General features: G+C 34.2%; 1 long non-coding RNA gene across 1 annotated transcript; it reads right to left on the bottom strand.

Annotated features, from left to right (window-relative positions):
- Positions 1 to 2,589: 2,589 nt before the first annotated feature.
- LOC119076972 lies at positions 2,590 to 22,752 on the bottom strand. The gene is made up of 3 exons (XR_005087724.1): positions 22,743 to 22,752; positions 21,051 to 21,056; positions 2,590 to 2,765 (listed from the first exon to the last, which is right to left on the bottom strand). It is a non-coding gene; the product is annotated as an uncharacterized LOC119076972 (long non-coding RNA).
- Positions 22,753 to 24,184: the final 1,432 nt, after the last annotated feature.

Below are 24,184 nucleotides of genomic sequence, written 5' to 3'. Positions count from 1 at the left end.
AATATGTTCGGCAATGCCGTTTCGCTGTTGTATGGGAAGATATTATGGTTGGTATGCTGCCATAAATTTTTTTTATATACTTTATCCTATTGATGTTTATTCTTTTTGATAAATATTGAATTTCAAATATCTATTAGTGGAGGATTATGTTCCGCTATATTGTTCGATTTAAAAGACCTTCAATTTGTTTGTGAAAAGAACGAAACCCGCCTTGAATATGAGTGTAGCTTGAGGACAACACTACAATGGGTGAAAGAAAAGGCGAGGCAATACAGGAAAGCATGATAATAGTCTGAGGAAGTTTCTCGACGTTTTTGCTCAAATAGCTTTCAATATTTTTTTAATCGTTGTCGTCAATCGTTGTTCACAATTGAATACTACTTTACAATTATACTTACTATTATACTTGCACTCACTTAGTGCAGCATAAATAGCGGATATGCAGTGGCACACAGCACATGCAACACATTCCCTTCTATGCATAAATGAGAAATTCTATACAGAAAAAGTAAAAGCGAACCATTATAACAGGCTCTTATTCAACGACGTAGTGATTGAATTGGTAAATGAAAATTCCGAAGAAAAATTGATTTAATTTGCATTTTTATTGTGATGTTGATTTGCGCAAAGTATTGAATATCAAACAATGAATAATAATCGAGACGAAAAGGATATGCAGCTAGCTTCAATGCCTCTGAATTTTTTATCTCTATTTTTTCCCCGTAGAATAAGTGTATAGCATACACCATGAAGGTAATCGGAAAAAATTGCCGACAAATTTTTCCAGCAAATATACTCGCTAATTATAAACAAATATCGAAGCAAAAATCTATCCCATTCGTATCTGTTCCCGAAAATATTTACATTTTAATATTCACCGGTAAATTCTCGCTGAATATTTCAGAAAAACATTTTTCCAAGGTACAAAATTTCCGCCAGCAAAATCCGAAAATTCTCAATTCGTTGCCGAAACATTTTAAACAAAGCGATATGTCACCCGGTAATTATTCTTGTCACAATGTATAATATTTGCATAAGGTCTTGAATAAATGTTGAAGCATTTTAACGAATTTCGGTTTCTTTGATAAATTAGCTGTACACATGTCGTCTAACCATTTTGATAATTTGTTAAATTTTAGTGTTTATATGTGCTGTGTACTGATGAACGACGAATTTCACGATTTATGGTACTAGAGAGAGAAGATGACTTCTATTTGTTAATATTTTATGATAAAAAGTGTGGGTAAACACTCTGAAATGTCTTAATGAACAAGAAAATAAAACAGCGGATGGGATGAGGCATAGCACTGAAATCTTTACAAATTCTGTCATTTTTGATGTACTGCCGCTCCGTATGTATTCATAGCCCGATACATTTCCAGTCCTCATCACAAGGGAAACAATCCATTTCAAAATTTTCTGCCTCCCTTCTAGACATTCATTGATAAAGACCAACAAAATGGTTTCTTTTGGATCTTTTGGTACTTGGGTAACCTGTCCCATCCAATCATTTTTTTAAATTGACTGTTGGCTATGACAGTAAACGACTGAAGGAAGTGTGTTTTACCAGGTATGCAATGAAAATGTAAAGCAGGTGTAGTCTACCGTCCGACTGGAGGACATAAAATTTTGGTTTACGCACTTGGCACTTAAACGCATTCATTTTCATATTATTTTCACGTATATTAAGAGTATGTTTAAGATGAATTGGCCGATCGGCCACACCTGATCTGTACTTTCATTGCCCAATCATTCATCGTATGGTCTAACTTCATCTCGTAGGCCAAAACGGATTTAAAAACTGATTCGAACGCACTCATTTTTATATTATTTTGACGTGAGCAAAAAGTAGGATGGAAGTTCGTTGAATCTCTAGGTTCCAGAACTTGGAAGATGTAGGTATCGATTTCTAGGGTGAAAGGTGCCCAACACATAGGAACTGACCTCTGACGATCTCAATAATGGCATTTGATGATAGGAAAACAAAAAAAGTCTAGTAAAACTCATTAAATCTCCGAGTTCTTGAACCAGGAAGAGATACCTATCAATTACCGGTAAGAGAAATGATGCCTAGGTAATAGCTATTTAAAAATGTCGAGTTTTTATTTTTAAATTGTCACAATAATACCAAGCAAAAATGGTGGGAATCCAGACGCATATCTTGGGAACCACAAATCGTTTCAAGCTCCGCCGGGATTTCGAAAGAGTTTACTTATACCTTTCCAAATCACTTTTACTCTTCAAAATGGAAGAAGAATTGGCCAAGTTATTTTCGGAAAGTACCAATACCAACGCCATCTGGACTAAAGATGTGCGGGCCGGCCTATTTTCAAAACCCGACCCAGCCCGGCCCAGACTAATTTTTAATGCTCGAGCCCGACCCGACCCGAGAATTTTGTAGTGAAACCCGGCCCGGCCCGACTCGGCCCGTATATTTTTTATTGAGCGAAAAAACCTAAAATTGGCGCGCCTAACAAGTGGAAATCGTTCGGTTAGCTATCGTTATAATAATGTAGTCTCACAAATCTATCGAACACTTGAAAGGAAGCTTACTCTCGGACTGTACTACAAATTTTCTTTAAATTTTTCTTCAAGTTTTCACATTTTTTTAAAAGACGAACAAAGTCGGGCCGGCCCGAATCTTTGTTTTTGAAACCCGAACCCGCCCGAGCCCGACTAATTTTTGAAACCCGGACCCAAGCCCGGTCGGGCCGGGCTGGGCCGGGTCGGGTAGGTGAATTTCGGGCGGCTCGCACATCTCTAATCTGGACTCACCAAAAAAAAGTTGTTCCACAAAATGTTGGCATTGTATGACCTCTTCAGAATTTTTTTTTTTTTGAAAAAGACTCATTCCTTCAGGAGATACTTTTAATCTTTTCATATAAATGGGTTTTCCGAAAAAAAATTAGTTCTACACTTTTTCACCACAATCAACATGCGATATCAAAAAAAAATCAAAAGTTACAAGGCGATCGGATCCACTTTTTCTGACACAAGCACCTGGACTGTGACTAAAATAGTCTGAATAGTGCAGGAATGAAAAATATATCTAATATCAACGCACTTCAAGCATGAATGGTACTGGTAAATAAGGTACTGAAACTTGACAGTGTTTCATGCAACTGTAAAACAAAATATTAGCATATATGGCAGCCGTCGACTTTTGCATTTGCTTGAAGTGCGCTACTATTCCCTTCCCAACGATGTTATTAATCCGCGTAAGTGTTCAAACAAACCGGGCCACGATTTCCTAAAATATACTAGCTCACAGAAAACATTGCTCTTCATTGCTCTAAATCGGTATAAACAGCGAAGTACTTCGATAATGAAATTCATTTCAATTAGCTTGATTGACAGTTTCAATATGATTGATTTCAGTCCAATTTATTTATGATATTTCCCACTTTACAATGCGGTCAATTTATTTTTAAATGAATATAGACATAACTCACATTGCTTCTTATTATTGACATTTTTTTAAACAGACTCTATAGATCTCCATTAACTTACTATACGTTATGCATTAGAAGTCGATAGAGCAGAAAATATTTTAATTTAGTCTAAGTCTTTGGATGCTCAACAATTAGAAAAAAAAGGTTATAGCAAGTATTATGGAGAACCAAAGACCATATGATTTTATGTAGGAGTTCCATTTCACTCATCAATACAAAAACATGCGCAAGTGCAATACGAACCTTTCACTCGATGTAGGATTCAGTTTTGGTTATTTGATGGTCAACAATTTGTACTAATAACTTATTAAATAAGCCCTAGTTTTAATGGACAATTAGCTGTATTTCCCTTCAATATGTCGTAGTATGTACTACAAAAAGAGAAGACACACTTAAGGGCATTAAGTGTATTAGGAATATAATCATATTGGCCAACCTGTTATGTAAATTTAAAAAAAAAATTCAAAAGGAATTTTGAAAACCGACACATTTTCTGTTTCTGTGTTTTACTTGAGTTTTTGATTTCTCCATATAAAAATACATGCAAAATTCACAAAAAACCAGTAAACCACAAAACAGAAAATGTGTCGGTTTTCAAAATTCCGTGAGTGTAACGCGAGCATCAGTCCCTTTGCGGGATTTTTAACCGTTCGACACCAATAATAACATCACAATGTCATGTTCACGAAAAACATACACTTCGTTTGCAAGAATTTTATGACTAAACAAATGCATACAGTAAATGAGTTTCCCCGAATAAAGTAATTATGTCTGTGCGTGTGTATCTATCTATAGCATCGCGTTATAATATACAAAATAAATCCTCAACTCAGTGTACGGTTGGAATGTATATCATCGAATCGTAGAACTATAATACACAATAAAATATATATAACACGTACACAAGAGGCTGTGTATTAATCTCTAAAATACTTGAGTTAATGAACCAAATAAGAATTTCGAGACTAAGACTGATGGCAAGGATTAAGAGTGCTTTAAAAGTTTATGTTTGGGTTACTTAAGCAATTTTTCGCAACAATTGTTTTTAATGGTCTAAGGCAAATTTGATTATTATTTTTGTGGGTGTACCGGAGCGCTGTGCGGCTAAAATACTATAAGGAAACAATATTTTTAAGCCGGCACGTCAATTTTTAGATGATATGGGGCTCTGATACAGTGCCGTGAAATCGAGCGTTCTATGCAAGGAAAGAAATTCACGATTGAAGAATATTATAATGTAATTTTGTGGGGATGATGATGGAACAATAACAATATTATCCGACCGAACGTATATGTGGAACTAAATTAGACGCGCTCTAAATCCATTAAAGAAATTAATTTGATGATATTGGGTTTCGTGTGTGAATTGCATGCATATGCTTGTTAATGTAGCAGAAAATGAGAAAAAACAAAACAAAATCAATTACATCGATTACACAACCCACATCAAGCAAAAGCAGGAAACATAGAAACAGATAGAATGAAAAAATAGAGAAGAGAAAATGCTGATTAGATCTAAAAACAAGAAAATCTATTTTCCCTCAACCCCAGAAATTCCAAACCATAATCTAACCTTAACATTCTTCTTCTGTGCTGTGGAACACACTACCCTCATTTATCTATTTCCTTGATTGCTTTTACACTTTCCCATGGATCTAAAAGATAAAATAAACCTACTTCACTCTTCAAATGGCATCCAATTCACTATCGTGACACTATAATAGCAAAACAGTCGAAATTCCATTTTATGTGTAATAGAAGACGCACTGAATGTAGCTGTAACTTTTCACACCTCCTTGTCCAATGTCCATTCCCCTTCAGTTATTTTCATAGTTATCCGAGATGGACCAGCTTGTTTATTATTTTCTCACACAATTAAATGGTTTTTTTTTGTTGTTGTTGCTGCTGTTGCTGTGAAATATCGTACATTATTTGTTTTTGCTACAGAAAGCACAATGAAAGCACAACGCAAGCAGCTTCTAATTTCAGATCAAGTTATTTTTGTCGGATTAATTTTCTTAAATATTTCGTGGAATTTCATGTACGTATTTGTTTCGGGAGAGTCCTTTTGGGTTTCCTAGCGATAGTAGAAAAGACGATGCCGTTATATGCTTCGGAGTTATTTTGAAGGGCGAGGAGGATGTTTCTATTTCATTTTTTTTCTTCAAGTTCAATACTTTCATTATAATTGCATTTTTATAGACTGACCACAAATTAAGGCAAAATTAGTCACATTTTTAAAGAAAAATTTAGATTCATTTACGTTGTAAAAACGGTACAATATCGCCCGAGGCACGACATCCCTTACTTTGAACACAGAAAAAAATCAATGGAATGGTACAATCGAGATATATTTAAAATTTCTTCAAAGGGTATTTTCTTCAATCTTTGTACACGTTTAGTCTAGTCGACATAACAGCTGTTCAGTCTGAGATATCTTCTTGTTTAGTTTAAATTTTTCTAGAGTCACTTCATTGTAAATCAAAAAGCTTCTGATTGAATTCACGGAGAATTAAGCTTCCAGAAATTTAATCTTCTAGCTGTGGTTGTGGCGAAATGGTCAAAAAGGATGGTTTACATGGTCTATCATGCAAGATGATAAGAAAAGCCAAAATTGCTGAACATGATGAAGTTAACAAAGTTTTCTCACATGCATTCTCTTCAGCAGGATTTCCAAATATTATATAACCACCAGGAATATATAGAGATGATGGTAAAAGGCCGGATGGTATGACCTTAATTCCTTGGAGTCATGGAAAAGCTATTCTGTGGGACGTAACAATTAGGGATACACTAGCGCCTTCATATATTAAGGAATCTAGCAAGAAAAAACGGTCAATTGCGGATAAGGCGGAAAGATTTAAACATAATCATTACAAACATTTGAAAGAAAATTATTTGTTCACTCCGTTAGCTTTCGAAACTTTAGGTTGTATGGGGCCAGAAACTACGAAATTTCTTCAAAAATTGGGATCAATCATGAAGGCTGCTTCAGGAGAACCACGTTCAACAGATTATTTATTACAGAAAATTTGAATTGCCATTCAAAGAGGGAACGCGGCATGCATTTTGGGAACATTAGGAGCTAATAGAGTAGACGATTTTTATTTATTGTAAAATTTATTTGAAAAGATCGATTTTTTACTGGCTGTCCACTGATAAACAAAATTTTGATATTTACTTGATGATAAGCAAGTTATCATTAGATGAATACGTCTAATCTACATAAAGCAGACGAAAGTTTTGAATGTCCTCTAATCGTAGTATGGCAGAAGCCGAATCCCGAAAGACGCTTTGTATCTGTGCATTTGTATCGCACAATATCTGAAATTGCCTCGGAAATTACCCGAGACCTAGTGAAACATTTAAAGTAGAGAAAAAAGTTAGTAAAGTTTGCTACAGTTCGCTCATTTTTTACATTGACGCCGTTCATAAAAGACGTCCGTCGATGATACCACACTGTGCTACATCCTTATTTATTATGAGACTTGGAACAGGACAAATTTAGGTCATGCAAAATTAACTCAATCCAATTTTTAGAGACGTAGGTAATAAATCGGAATTAAGGTTGAACACATGCACTGATATGTGCGACGAACTAGCGTTTTAATAAAAATCCTAGCCAATTTGATGTAATGATTACGTTTCCATAAAGCCCTTGAATTATTTTTTTGACCCGAATTTGACCGATTCCAAGCCTTACGCCCGCACTCTAAAGTTTTTCTAAACTACATCCCGAGATATTTACTCTAAAAACGATTCCACTCGCTCCCTTGTTTCAATCTGTTTTTAAAAAAATCGATCCGTTCGTGTTATGAGTCTTTTATGAACGACTTCATTGGACGTTGGCTGTATAAATATGTAAATTTCTTTCAATTTTACGAGCTGTGGACAATATGCAACATCAAAGTGTAATTACGAGAAAGCAACAAAATGCAAACGTCTACCAGGAACTGTAGTTAGTTACCATAAAAAAGCAAGTTGTCATTACTGTAACAGTTTGAAAAATAAAAAATAAAAAAAATGAATTCACTCAAAAAGAAGGAAACATTCAAAATCACAGCGTTGAGTGCTTTAACAATAACACAGGATAGAAGTGACGACGATAAAATTATTATACAAAAAGTTGCAGAAGAAGCGGGAGAAAGAGAACAAAAAATTGTAGGTGTTGTGAGATCGGGCATCGAAATTCTTTCAATATTCTACTGTATATCAATTCTGTGTAACAGACACTGTTCTAATGTTAAGGGAAACGAGAGGGATGCTTAATTAAAGTTAATTGACCATTTATTTTGCTTATCAGTCTATATTCCCACAGCTCGATCTAGCTTGTTACTAGAAATCTTTTTTTCTCTCTGCTTTTTAAAGTGAACCGTTTAAGCTTTTCAACCTTTTGTTTTACATTAATACATTAACACTCACCCTAAAACAACACCTTTTTATCGATTATACACGGACACACCATTGTACTAAACAGGGAAAAAACCAGCAGAAGAAAACTCATTGAAAAACATCAACAACTTTGTCGTCTAAAAATCGTTATTCTGAATCTTTATTGAATAATTTACTGATGAAATTAATGTTAATAGCAAGAAAATTTAAAAACTGGAGAAGAAATTTTCCAATTTTCACACGAAAGGAAGAAAAAAAAGTTTTCGCCAGAAGTAATTTATTGGGTCAGGTAATGGATGTCGTTACCTTAACTAACCAAATTAACTTAAGGATCATTTTTATATAAAATATTCGTATGTGTTCATGCAATTACATTACAGGGCGTTCAATGGGGAATTCTTAAATTTTGTAGTTCGGGCTCTGATTTTGCAATCGTATGATGAGGTAAGAAATGATGATAATAGTGGTGACGGTGATTACAGTGATGACGGTTATAAGAAAAGACCGGCCAGAATTTGAAACAGGTCTACTTTTTATATTCTTTTTTTTGGTTTGTAAAAGGTCTTGAACCACCTCAGCTATAATAGAACAGAAACTCAAGTAGCAGAAATGGCGAAATAGTTGATTAATTATTAATATTGAGTTCTCTTGATAAGGGCATTGTAATTAGCCACAATGCCACTTGTATGTATTGAAATAGACACGTTTCATTTTGCGGAACTCATCACCGAATACGTACGACCCACATTATTCCCTTGACTGTAAGTCATGGGTTTTACAAAAGAAAATACACCGTACGTAACACGTTCACTATGATTAAAAATGTATGGAAATGTGATGAAAAAACCTTAAATGTTAAAATTTTGTGCCCTTTGTTAACACGATAACTTGAGTAAATCTCAGCCGATTTTCAAAAACTTTTTTTTAATCGACGAAGTATTGAAATCCTCAGGTCAATTTCGAAAATGAGCGGTATTGGTTCAACCATCTGGTGGTAGTTCTCGAAAGAAGCCTTTTCTGCTCTTTGTTAACACGATAACTGGAGCAAAGTTCAACCGATTTTCAAAAACTTCTTTTTAGTCGATGAAGTAGTGAAATCCTCAGGTCAAGTTCGAAAATGGGTGGTATCGGTTCAACCATCTGGTGGTAGTTCTCGAAAGAAGCCCTTTCTGCTCTTTGTTAACACGATAACTGGAGCAAAGTTCAACCGATTTTCAAAAACTTTTTTTTATTCGACGAAGTAGTGAAATCCTCAGGTGAAGTTCGAACATGGGTGGTATCGGTTCAACCATCTAATGGTAGTTCTTGAAAGAAGCCTTTTCTGCTCTTTGTTAACACGATAACTTGAGTAAATCTCAACCGATTTTCAAAAACTTTTTTTTAATCGACGGAGTATTGAAATCCTCAGGTCAAATTCGAAAATGGGCGGTATCGGTTCAACCATCTGGGAGTAGTTCTCGAAGAAGCCTTTTCTGCTTTTTGTTACCACGACAACTGGAGTAATTCTCAACCGATTTAAAAACAAAATGTTTGGTGGAGAATGGAATCAATTCCTGAGGTTAGGTTCTAAGATAGATTATGTTGGTCTAACGAACAAGCTGATGTTGCTAACAGAATTTTTGTATCTATTTCAATAGTATTTTTCTTGTTATGTGACTTTGCCTTATAAATAAAACCGAATAAAGAGAACAAAAATTAACGAGTGTGAAGTTTGCGGCCAGAGCGAAGCGAGGGCCGCAATTTACACGAGTTTAAATGTTATTGAAAACATACGTCATTTTTTACCGGGGCATTTTTTATACATAGTTTCGAAGATTTTCAGTGAAACTAAAGAGAATTAAATCATCAATGAGAGATTTATTAGACCGTTCTAGTAGTTCTTCTTCTAAATGCGTTTTTGTGGCAATCAACATACAACAAAATTACATTTCATTGAAATAAATCAATAAATCATTGTCAATAAAAATACTATTGAGAAGCTCAGACAAACAGTCAAGGGGTCTGACCCACCCAATAGGTGGGGCCTAGTATATAAGTTTAACTGTATATACAACGTTGTATACTATTGGCAGACTTATACAGATATCAAGGTATATTTGGAAATTACCGAATCTCTTACTTCTTCTGATGTAAGTATTTTCAACTGATTGATAAAAATCTTTTACTTCTTGGTTTCATCATATTTTTATGCTATGGGAAATCATTAGCCACAGTTCTATTGATATTTTTTATGTCTTCGACGTTAACAGATTATAATACATCGAGGGGTAAATCACTTTCTCATATAATCCCATATAATCACCATATAATCTCATATAATCATCAAATAATCCCATATAATCCCGTGTAATCCCATAAAATCCTTGTCAAATAATCAGCGATTCACCCCTCGTAATACATAGTCAGAAATAACTGTCTGGAATAATTTCCAAGCCATAATTATCGAGGATATCTCTAAATCACGACTTGGACTGTGGTAACTCTAGACGGGTTGTCTTAACTATTGATGAAAATTAATTGTTGTTGTGGAAACCGTTTCTAAGAAAACGATTACCATGATGCGGCGTCATTGACGCCATTACTTTTTCCGTAACGTAGCTATACCAGGGCCTATTTTTAATAAAACAATTTATAAATTTCCAAAGTTTTCTAAAATTTCTAAAAAACTGCAGAATTCTTCTAAAAAAATTTATACAAAAATTCTAAAAAATTCTGTAAATTTCCATAATTTCTGCAGTATCATTAAGGCCAGTTCATACTCGCATACATTTTTGCGATATATGCGACCATGAACTGGCCTTAATACATTCAAAACACATCCGAAATTAGCACAGCTCTGTGTAACTGCCCACCACTATCCTCATTAAGTATAATCTAATCTAATCGGACAATCGCAATAATTTGTGATTTCCCACAGTTGAATTCAGTTATCTTTTCCTTCTTGTTGAGAATCAGTCGTTTTCTCTTCTATGGAATGGAACTTCCGACGAAAATCGTTTTGTTTCTCCTACTTTCTGCAAAGGTTGTCATGAATTTAAATTTCGATCATTTACGCCCTGCTCCGGTAAGAAGCTCATTTCAACTCCCGTTATATGACAATCAAATATTTTGTTTTGTAGGGAAACCAATTTACATTCGAAAAATTAATCTGCAAGCTTCAGCCTGGAAGTAAAATCGACAAAGGATACAGATGCCTAGTCAAGTACATTGATCGCAATCATGTGAAATTCGACATACATGGGAATTTGACCGCACCAGTTTCTTCGGTCAGGGTCCGTTTAGCGAGTTACTACAAATATAACACTTATCAACCCATTGGAGGAGCTTTTGAAGTAAATGTTTGCGAAGTGTTACGTATGAAAGAAAAAATGATACCGGTAGTCAAATGGGTGTACGATATAGCATCTAAATTTACAAACGTAGTTCATACATGTCCGTACAGTGGCTATGTATATGCTAAAGCCGACAATGTGTCTGTTGACGGATTTGGTTTTCCATATATGATGCCGGCAGGTCGGTATCGCCTTGACTCAGTTCTGTTTGAAGATGGTGATCGGATATCCTTCAACACTTCTTTGTACTACAGTGTTTCCGACCATAGAGTCGATGTAAGTTACAGTAAATTGTAGTCAGTTCGGCAGTAATAAAATGTAACAGATTTAATATCAGGACAATTGATTTATTTATGAAGCAGTAGAACGGCGACCGTGTGATAATCGTTTGATGCTATAAGCACCTTCAAATGTCAAAAAGACAGATTTCAGTACCAATTCGTGCTGCTCTAATAGACTGAGAGTGATCCGTGTGATTTCAATAAGAAACTTAAGCAAACCGCCTAGCTACTTTTGTATCCTGTATACCTAACGAACGCATAGAAATAGAAGCAACAACAAAAAAATGTTCCTTCAGAAATTTTATTGTAAGAGTAGTATTTTCGGATATTTTTGAACACCTTCCATTGTCAGTTTCAATCAACTTACTCGTCGTTCGTCCAGCGAAAATACCGATGAACTCTAGTTTTACTTATTAGAGAAATTGTGATTCTCACTTTTATTCATACTTTAATGTTGAACGTTCAAGTTATAAGTAATTTCTGCATGCAAAGTAAATGGAGATTTTACGTAAAATTTTCACGTATAATTATAAGTGAAAATCGCAACTTCTCTAATAAGTAAAACTAGAGTCTTAAGAACAGCAGTATGTACTGTGTAAATAAACAAGGTATAATGATGATGTACAAATGATGGACATATCAAATTATTTTTAGGTATGAGTATAGGTGTGCTCCATACAGAACCACTTATTTACAATGTATGGAATTATCTCTGCATTAGTACCATTACTAATTATTATGAAACATACATACATACATCAAAATAACAAAAATCATGAAAAATTATCGGAAACAATTTTAGTTTTTAGAAAATTAAGGAGGCGAATGTTTTTAGTTTGGTCTTGGTTATCAAATAAATCGTTTGTTGGTTTTCTATAATAAAATGAAATTTTTGATTAATAGTATTTTACATGCTGCATGCGTCGAAAACCGTACTTTTCATGTTTTAGGCACTTCTTTCGACGAAAAGTCTCGTTTTCGTGTGTTTATTGACCTCGGCTTCGCCTCGGATTAACAAAATTCACACGAAAACTCTACTTTTCATCTTTTTATCCCTAGTCATGTAATATATATTATGCACCTGTTGCCAAGATTGATATTTTGACGTGTAGGACATTATTGCCGTAGCCGAAGGCGTGGGCCATAATGCCTACACGTCAAAATAACAGTCTGGCAATAGGTGCATATCATATTTTATCTGTCGAGAACAGATGTATTGAGGTAAACAAAAACTCCCTAGAGGGATAAGCTCGAGATTATCGTTCTAGACAGATAATAGTACATTTTCTACCTTGGTGTATATTTCGAGAATAACTTCGTATGTACAATTGTATATAACGAGCGCCAGCGAGTGTATATACAATTGTACATAAGAAGTGATTCGAGAAATATACACCAAGGTAGAACAATGTTTTATCTCCTGCAAGCTGATATTTCATACATTAGCGAAATAACCACAAAAATTTGGATTTAAAATTAATTAATTAAGCATGTTGTTTTAAAACGCATTCACAACAAAAAAAAAACATCATACAGAGAATCCTTTATTTACTTACTCACACACATATACTATCCACCTCAACATTTCGTTCTAATCACATCATTCCGACTACTCTGATTATTTGATCGATGTAGAAGTGACTAACGAACAACTACCGACACCAATTGCATCGCGTTATGTGATTTGTTGGCGTAGTGGTCAGCATGTTTGGTTGATATGCTGCTGGTCCCGTGTTCTCTTCCGCCTTTCGGCGATTTTTTTTTTTCAAATATGTAGATGGAAAGTAAATTTACCCTAGGTGGGTTATGTGTGAATTATCCAATCGTATAGGCTGTGGTTATGTATATGTTTGTGTTTATATGCAGAAACGCGTAATGTATGAAATATCAGCTTGCAGGAGATAATAGTACATTTTCTCCCTTGGTGTATATTTCGAGAATAACTTCGTATGTTCAATTTTATATAACGAGCGCCAGCGAGTGTATATACATTTGTACATAAGAAGTGATTCGAGAAATATACACCAAGGTAGAACAATGTTTTATCTCCTGCAAGCTGATATTTCACACATTAGCGAAATAACCACAAAAATTTGGATTTAAAATTAATTAATTAAGCATGTTGTTTTAAAACGCATTCACAACAAAAAAAAACATCATCCTTTATTTACTTACTCACACACATATACTATCCACCTCAACATTTCGTTGAAATCACATCATTCCGACTACTCTGATTATTTGATCGATGTAGAAGTGACTAACGAACCACTACCGACACCAATTGCATCGCGTTATGTGATTTGTTGGCGTAGTGGTCAGCATGTTTGGTTGATATGCTGCTGGTCCCGTGTTCGCTTCCGCCGTTCGGCGATTTTTTTTTTTTTTTCAAATATGTAGATGGAAGGTAAATTTACCCTAGGTGGGTTATGTGTGGATTATCCAATCGTATAGGCTGTGGTTATGTATGTGTTTGTGTTTATATGCAGAAACGCGTAATGTATGAAATATCAGCTTGCAGGAGATAAAATTCTATTACATGACTAGGGATTAAAAGATGAAAAGTAGAATTTTCGTGTGAATTTTGTTGATCCGAGTGGATCCGAGGCGTAGCCGATAATTTTAGTAATAAGATCATTTCCACATCTACTTTCGTTATGTTGCTACAACCTAATATTATGTTTCTGCAGAGAAACAAATTTTCATTAGAAAACTTATCAGCAAAGCTAGGCCTGGTAGTAACAAAAGATGCAAAGTCCCTAGAAATACATCGATCGCAACCATTTGAAAATCGACTAACATGAAAATTTAACCGAACCAGTTTCATATAATATAGCGTTTCACTACAAATCTACTAACTATGCTGGAGGCTATTTCAGTATAAATGCTTGCGATGTGTTCGCTATGAAACAGAAACAACAACCTGTAGGGAAATGGTATTTCGAAAAACGTTTGTCATAACATACACTGATAGAAATGTAATTTGCCCAGTATTCCAGGAATGCATACATTACCTATGACTTCGTAGGTATTGAATTGCGACATGTTTACTCATCGTCAAAATTTCATAATACTTCCGCTATGATAATAATTGGAACCATGTACTTTCTGTGCTTTACGTGACTGAGCCATTTAAATGCTTTAAATAATATTACCGACAATTTTATTTATTGGAAAACAAGGAGTTATATTGATGGATAGATCAAGTTAAATAAAATAAAAAAATATTCCTGGATAGACCATGCTTTTTCATACAAACATGCAGGGTGCATAAAACCCAAATATTTTGGTACTTAGGACATGTAGATTGGATTACAACTTTATTTCTATCAGTGTATCAGGGGTTATTTCTTTAGATTTTTTCTTCTTCTAAATTTCTAAAGTTTTTTTAATTTTCTTAATTCTTAATTTTAGAATTTATAGAAAATGAAAAAATTGCAAAATTCTTCTAGAAAATTCTACAAAATAGGACCTGTGATATACCGTTACTTAATAAGAAAATGTAATTTATTTTTAAATTTTTAAAAAATTTTACGATCACAAATGTATGCTCAGAAATGGCAATTTCGCAGGTTGGGTCTTAAAAAATGTAATTGAGAGAAGTGAAAAAAAGCTCGTAAAAAATTGCAAAAATGCAATAGTCTAATGCAATGCTCTAAAGTGTAAAAAGCTCTGAGCTCTAAGCATTCTCTGTACGTTTTATACGATCAGACTTTATTGTAATTTTTTTATGAATAATAACTTTCCATGGACGCATAGCAAACTGATGATAGTGATAAAAATATAATATCAATTTCTCACCCTATTGCACTATTTTATACATCTCACCTCCCCCGCTCGCCACCGAAACGCAGTAAATATCCAACACAGTATCAAAATAAAAACAGCACAAAAAAAAAACCTGCGATGCGAACCATAGAAAATCATATAAAAACTCATTTGAACGTGTCCGGTAAAATGTCAATAAATTTTAGTGCCTCATAAAATGTCCTATTGCATTCCATAAAATAACTGACGTGACAAATTCGACTTTAACTAAAATTCTATTTTATTGTTTCTGGCTTGTTTTATGTGTGTGCCATCACATCCGGTCGTATTTATTAGAAATAAATATATTTTTTTAGGGTACGAATTCCATTGGAAAAGTTATATAAGCTGAAAAACTGCTACTTTGTTTAAGATAATATTAAAGTTCCACAAAATTGAGTTCAAAAATAAAATCGTTTTCGTGTAAACTTTGCCAACGCAAACACATTTCCGTTTGCTGTGTAGGACGTTCATTAAATTAATCATGTGAAAGCACTCTGCAAAGCTCATATATGCAAGAAAAAGCTGATTGACTGTGAGCAAAAACAAAATCAACGGACTAACTATTAATCAGAGAAATTTTTTTTTTTTTTTGCTAAACGACTCTCTCTATATACGTTGCACCCATTAACTAAATTTATGCCTCTGCAGAGAAAAATCAATCAACAAGCCAAATCAAAAGAACTGAAACGTACATAAAGCTCAACCAATTCTTTGTCGCTTTTTTTTTTGCTTCTGATTGTAAAATGCGACATTCATTTGAAAAACCGCTAAATTAAAAGGTATGACGGATATTTCTCTTTTTCCCTCTCATTTTCCTGTAAAAGAAATCTATTTGATGTAGTAAAGGCAAATCAAATTTTATTGAATGCTTTTGACTCTTTGCGTCACGAGTAAAACCCTATTAAATTACGTCAAGGATGATGAGGATGGGTTTACGACATTTATGCGAAAGTACATGTTGGATTTTTTCTCATCATTATCATTGCTTGTGTTTTAGGTAAATAAAAACCGCACATCCACATGACTGTAATATATTATTTTACCAAAATATAAATCTAAAATCAATTTTTGCTCATTTCTTTTTTTACAAAAAAAATATAAGAAGAATAAATGGATCACATTTAGGTAAGACGGGCGGCTTATTATATGCATACAATTTAAATTGTGTATTTTAGTCAAGGGTTTGTAACGGTGTTGTTACTTTTTGTATTTTGTCCTCATGTAACGAAAACTTGAACTATCACTAACACCTTTCAGTAACTGCTAATCATTTGTTATCGATAGCGGTGACAAAATAAGTAAGGCTAACGTATGCTTTTGGAAAAATCTTAGTTCAAACGAATGAAGTAAAAGATTTTGTATCAAACACATCGCAGGACTCTTAAGAAAGGATCTAACGATTGTCGAAAATATTTGAATTTTAAATCTTCTTCAAAGAAGCAAAAGTCTTACCTTATTTGGCCAGCCGCCTATCACTCGAATGTACAAGTCTGTTATGTATTTTGTAGCGATTTCACATCAAGGTCAACTAATTTACTAATATAAAATTTACAGTTCCATTCGATGAGATCCTCGGCTAAATAACAAAACGAATATATTTATCTCTTATTGACGATTTGATTATATTGTGACTTATGCGTCGAAAAGGGAGAAATAATTAATTCTGACATCAACAAATGAAAATCATTTCGGCAGAAATGTTCATCGGCTCATCATTATAAAATTCGTGGTACATTCATCGAATACTTTTGTATTCTTTTTCGTTGATAATGAGAAATAAAGGTTTCATTCATGCATGGGTATTATGTAAATTGGAGGAAAATTTGAAATGAATTGTTCCAAATAAAATAAGCAAAAATCGATTTTTGTTTTATTGATGATGACAAAGTCGCACATTTTCCATTGTTATTTTGAAGAGGAGATATATTTGGTGGTTCATTACATGCCTTAGTATGGTGTGTATAGCTAATTTCACTGAATGAACGGTAAAAGTGGTATCATAAATACATCGACTTCTTCTTTCGAGGCTCATTTTATTGGGTTTCTTAACTTTTCACTTATCTTTATATAGAAAACTTTAACTTAACGATGAAACCACAGCTCTGCTACTAGCATGAACATTAGAAATATTTGGAGGCTAATACTATCTTAATATGCATTCCATTTCTTTAGTAAAAACAGGGGTCATGATTTGTTAGTGTGAATAAAAACGCAAAACACATCTTTGAAATTTGAAGGCTAATTTGATGTTAGTAGAATGAGTGTTCGAGATAGTAGCAGTGCTATGATGAAACGCTTCTCAAAAAGTTAGTGTCATCAACAAATGTGACGACAAAAGTAAACGCTACATGATAACAATTTTCATTTTGTATATCATCAGGGTAAATACATTTAGATCAAAATGAAGTAATAGATTCGGAAAATACACCAATTTGTCGTTTGTGAGAGTAAAATATAGTTTCCATGCACAATTTTGACCACCCTTAAACCAAATTTTCGTGCTACAGATAGAGAAAATTGAAATTGGACGTTTTTCTAATTGGAAGAGACTATTGGCACCGGGTGTCAATAGTCTCTTTATAATACTGTGGCTAATGGCACTGGGTGCCAATAGTCTTTTTATTATACAAATGCTAACCGCACCGGATGCCAATAGTCTCTTTATTATACAAATGCTAATCGCACCCAGTGCCATTAGCCACAGTATTATAAAAGGACTATTGGCACCTAGAAAAATTAAAATTTGACCAAAAAATCTGGATATTTTGAAAATTAAACTTGTTTTGAACACAATCCTAGGTAATTCATCTTTTTACGAAATGTAACGTAAAGGCGGTAGTTTGTGTGATCTTAGTGAGTTCGTCATTTTACAAAATACAACGCAAAGACGGGTTGTTCGATACTAGTGAATTAATTCTTTTACGAAATATAACGTAAATGCGTTTTGTAGAATACGAGGGAATTCATCTGTCTACGAAATGAAACGTTAAGCCGTTTTGTTGCATCATAGGGAATTCGTCCCTTTACGAAATTTAACGAAAAGGCGGATTGTTCGATCCTAAGGATCATTCTTTTTACGAAATGTAACGTAAAGGTATTGAACAATCCGCCTTAACGTTACATTTCTCAATAAGATGAATTCCATAAGATCGAACAAACTACCTTTACGTACATTTCGTAAAAGGATGAATTCCGTAGGATGGTACATACAATCCGCCTTTACTTTACATTTCGTAGAAGGATGAATTCCCTAGTATTGTTCAAAACGCATTTGCGTTATATTTCGTGAAAGAATTAATTCTATCGAACAACCCACCTCTACGTTAAATTTCGTAAAAGGACGAATTCCCTAAGATCGATCAAACTACCTTTACTTTACATTTCGTAAAAGGGTGAATTCCTCAGGATCGAACAATCCGACTTTACGTTACATTTCGTAAAAAGATAGATTCCCTAGGACTGTGTACAAAGCAAGTTTAATTTTCAAAATATTTAGATTTTTTATTCAAATTTTAATTTTTCCGGGTGCCAATAGTCTCTTTATAATACTGTGGCTAATGGCACCGGGTGCCAATAGTCTCTTCATAATACTGTGGCTAATGGCACCGGGTGCCAATAGTCTCTTCATAATACTGTGGCTAATGGCACCGGGTGCGATTCGCATTAGAATAATAAAGAGACTATTGGTGCCATTAGCCACATTATAATAAAGAGACTATTGGCATCCGGTGCCATTAGCCACAGTATTATAAAGAGACTATTGGCACCCGGTGCCAATAGCATATTCGTTTCTAATTTCGTAGTTGTTGTGGTTTGTAATTGAACAAATGAAAATCTAGATTTTTATTTTCTTAACCAATAAGCAATTCAAACGGGTGAAAGAATGAAATACTAAAAAAATCTACATTTTCATTTGAACAAGCTTTGGGTGAAATCATTTACAATCCACAATAACTCACAAAGCAGAAAACATTTCAAATTTTCAGGGAGTAAAGTTGCTTGAAAAAGCTCAAAAATTCATATTAAATGAAATACATCAACCTCAAGCGATTCCCATAAAAAAAGCAATTTAATAATTTAACAAATCTAACTAACTTTGAATAATTCCATTTGAATGCTTCATACAATTGCAAGATAATAATTTTTTTTTAAATATTCCAAATTGTATATATCCGAAAATTCGAAAAACTTACACAATTAATTAGATTCAAAACATTTTAATACAAATAAGCGTTATATTGTGAATGTTTGATTTGACATACTTCCTTTGCCCATTTGTACGTAATATTTCCACTGATTGTCAGAATCATATCACTGCGAACATTTAACATAATCTCAATGCCACACGACAACACAATCAGAAAGTTAGAAAAGCTCCTTAGTAGAACTTTTCGCTTACCGGAACTAATTTCACGTTAAAGGAACGTTGAAAGTTTGACAATAAGACGTCTGTTGCAGCCTCAGAGCACGATGCGGTACCTTGATAGACTAACGCTAACACAGCGGAATCACCTCCAATTAATCGCATACATTGCCATACAAATTTGGTTAAACCTGGACAACAGATCTGCTATAGCCATTCCAGCAGATTAGTTCTGAGCACTAAAACGAACTGAACGCGAAATTACCTTAACAAGATGTACGTTTTGGATTGGAACCTTTTCAACAAAGTTTATTTGTTTATTTTTACGAGCTTTTGTCATTAATTTACCGACCTTCTTCGGCTAGCTGTTATCTGTGTAACAATTTTTCACACAAGAAATTTCTATGAGATGAAGTCTGCATCAGACCTAGGTAGAATGATTTTTCACGTTTGTTGGTTAGCTACCTTAAAAGCAATCTCAGAGCCAGCTTGCAAATACCTTTTCTTTTTCTATCATACCTCACTGATAATACTGCAACAGATTAGAGTTTTACGTTTTACCTGAACATATAAGCACTTAGCAAAACTCTCACTCACTTATCAAATTACAATCAACCTAATAGTATTACCGATTATCCCAAAGCATTACAGCATCTCCACTTTGAGTCTGATCTAATAAAACACCTCCTTACAATCTACGAGAGAAGAGTCGCGATTAATAAGTAATAGCGTCGACGTGGTTACAGTATATTGCTGTTTCTAGTGTCAAATATTGATGCAGAATTCCGAGAATTTCACAATGGATAAAGGTAATCTACTCGATAAAACACTGCATTTAAATAAGTAAACAAGAAAACTACTATTGTGAATCAATGACCATTACGTACTAAAGTTTTCCGTTTCAGATTAAAGTGTAAATATATCGCATAAACATATAAAAGTATGGATTGGAGTAAAGTGTATATAATATACATAGCATAGCCGCATATACACTCCCGTCCGTGAAACTAACTCCAACAGAAGATTGCAATAAATTTAATTTTCTTTTACTTGCGCTTGTAAGACATTGTGATTTATTATCCTTTTCTTCTCCTTATTCATATACATTATAAACTCTCTTTAGTGTTTTGTTCAATGTGTGTTCATACGAATTACCCTCTTTATATCCAATTGATGCACATACACAATATAATTTATTGATTATAAATTGTGCGGTTCTTATATTATATGATCGTCTTAAAGTAATAATTTTCAGCTCACTGAGCCTTAAGTAAAATTGTTAGAGCGAAGCTGAAGAAAACTATATATGAAAGGAGTCAAGTACGATTAATGGAATTGCTATCTTAATTCAATAATTTTTTATTTCAACGAATATGCAAATGTGTTATTTGCTATGCAAAATGATTTTGGAAATTAATACTCTCGTCTCTTAAATTGATTATAATCATTAATTGAATTACAACAAGTTTAAAGAGAACTAGACGCGGCCACTAGACACGGTTGCTACTCTGATCAACGGAATAGGATACTGTTACAGAAAAAATGCTATTGACAAAATTTATATCGATTTAAAAAAAAAATATATTTGGTTAAAAGCATACCTGAAATTGCCATGAATATGAACATAGAGGCAGCCATACCACGTCGAGTGCATGTTATATGTTATATAGAGGTAATGTGTTTGTTTTCCATTTGAAACGTACATACATCCAAAATGCAGCGATGCGATGGTGAACGATTTCATGTGCACATTTAATTGCATTTAACAAATTAACGGACATTTTTCCTGTTCATGACATAAAAATGATTTTTTATGGTTAATGCTAGGATGGATTCCAATAGTTAACCCCTTGGGGAAATGAAACTACAGCTCAAAGAGTTGTGTGAAAAGTTCCTAAATATTTAGAAACGGATCACCATCTGCAATCGTTTCTCCTTGAAGCAGAAAGTATGTTTAAACTACTGAAATAAAAGATTTCGTATCAGCCACCAGGCAATACTTTGAACAAAAGAAGTAACAAATAAAAGAATTTATCGTGACACTCTGACAGTTCTAAAACTTTGATTCAAAGTTGAAATCGATCCCCTAATTATGCGCTATTGCACGAAGATTTCATTTAATTGTGGCTGATTCGGTAATAGGATCCGTTCGACTTCGATCAATATTTGATCAAAATTTAAAATTGGATTTGTCATTGGTATCCACCTAATGTCGCTTCTAGTGACTCAACCGATTTTCAACTACACTTTTTATCTCTGAATGACGAAATAGATTATATATTTTTTGTCACTCGCTTTGCGCCATTAACCGTAAATAAAATCCTTCCCTGAACAAAATTTGAACCACCGACACCAAAAACTAATGCTTCTCGATGTAAAATCGCAGTGAACCAATTTTTGAAGTGTACATAAGGCCGAAATCACACGAGCTATTTTGCGTTGATTGGATCGACAATTATGCTGCGTTTTCCATTGTTAAGGCTGTGCTGAATATCGAATTACAATGGAAGACGCAACTTCGCACATACCAATTTTGCTTAACCTGAGACGAAAAGCTCAGGGGCGCAAATTGCAAGAACCGGACATCTGCACACAAACCAAAACAGGACTCCTTTTCACATTCACTAAATCACAAAGAAACTATCCTTCGGAACATAAAACAGAGCTATAGCTCTTCCCTTGCCCACACATCACGTAAAGTGACAAAAAAGAAGAAAGAAAAGCTGTTTCGACCTCGAGAACTAACGGCGGTCACTGGTCAGAGTGGACTGACCATCTTCAGTTGCTTCCGCTAGCCTCTTACACAAGACAGCAGCAAAACGTTCCAACCGATTTTCAACTACACTTTTTATCTCTGAATGACGAAATAGATTATATATTTTTTGTCACTCGCTTTGCGCCATTAACCGTAAATAAAATCCTTCCCTGACCAAAATTTGAACCACCGACACCAAAACCCAATGCTTCTCGATGTAAAATCGCAGTGAACCAATTTTTGAAGTGTACATAAGGCCGAAATCACACGAGCTATTTTGCGTTGATTGGATCGACAATTATGCTGCGTTTTCCATTGTTAAGGCTGTGCTGAATATCGAATTACAATGGAAGACACAGCATAATTATCGAAACGCAAAATTGCTCGTGTGCTTTCCGCCTAAAAGTAGTCTACATGATCTTTCATACAATTTTTGGTCCAATAAGTGATGTATGATTTGCATTTTGAAGGTTCGATTTTCGACGTTGATTGCAGAAAACGTTGTATGCAATACGTTGTGAAATTGGGTGTTTTTGACAGACGATGTGGTTATCAAACTCGCTTCGCTCGTTTCATGTAACATCACATATAGTGACAAAAACAAACCCATTTCTCAAAAAAAAAAATCTTAAAGAGTCAATTCGCCAAAACTTCGAACAGCTTATATGGAATCAGGATTCAAGCCGACGGCGATCCAATTGAGCTATGGCTCAAATGAATCGTCGTTCAATTATGAGAATATCGTGGAACAACTTTTTGTCCCGAAAAATTTTTGTTGGGCTGTCATGGCCCTTAGAAAAATTTTCTCCGAAGTGGTCGCGAAAATCGTTTTTTATCAATTACTCCAACATGCGAGATGTGAATAATGTCAAATTGTGTACGTTTATGAAGGTCAATGAGCTGAAAATTATTGACCAACAAAACCTCGAGAAAACAGAAATTTTTGAAGGGCTCTCTGGGCGGCTGGGAAAGTTAGTAGCAGGAAGCTCTAACTCGGAGTTTCTTAGCTTACTTCAAGCTCTATCCATTGACACCCCACTCGACCATACCCACCGTCACAGATAGAAATGGAGTTGATTTTCCACAATGTGTCTCAACTCATCAAATTTTGGAAAATAATCGAACTTTAAAGTTTTCCAAATAACGGTTTTTCGAGCGAATTTTATTATTTATAGGTTTACGAGATAATAGCAAAACTAACTAACTAACTAACTAACCACCACCACAGTGACTAACATCAGAAAACCAACCGATCTAAGAAATTCTAGTTCTTCGATAAGCAAACCTCAGAAACACAGAAAAATATAAATTTCAGTAACTGGCTTTAGAATGGTAGTAGAATGGTGTATATCTACCTTTTAAGAACGAGAAACATCCTCTTCCACGAGGTACATCTGCATCTGCTTATTTGAAACAAAAAAGGGAACGTTGCCAATTGAAAGAGTAGAAATTAACGAAATACGAACCCTAAATAATATTTCATTGTGGCGGTCACGAAGGGCTCGACATAGATAAAAACGCATTCACATAAGTATTTCCAAATATTATATTAATCGTGACTCACCAACTTTGCATTTAAAGAATTATATGCAAAAAGTTCAAAGTTCAATCGAAATACGTGCAGCATTTTTGTGTATTTATCAAAATGAAAATATTATGCATAATGTGCACACCCAGGTACACTTAACTTTTGCAATAAATTCAAATGCACAAAACCCCCAACCAAAAACATAATAACTTCATAGCTGAATTTATTCTCATTATATTACCAACAATATATTCTATATACGTACGTATGT

Source organism: Bradysia coprophila, unplaced genomic scaffold (assembly GCF_014529535.1).
Source record: "Bradysia coprophila strain Holo2 unplaced genomic scaffold, BU_Bcop_v1 contig_232, whole genome shotgun sequence".
In the NCBI taxonomy this organism is placed as follows: domain Eukaryota; kingdom Metazoa; phylum Arthropoda; class Insecta; order Diptera; family Sciaridae; genus Bradysia; species Bradysia coprophila.
Note: the sequence above shows the minus strand (reverse complement) of the source record. Positions and strands in the feature narration are given on the sequence as shown.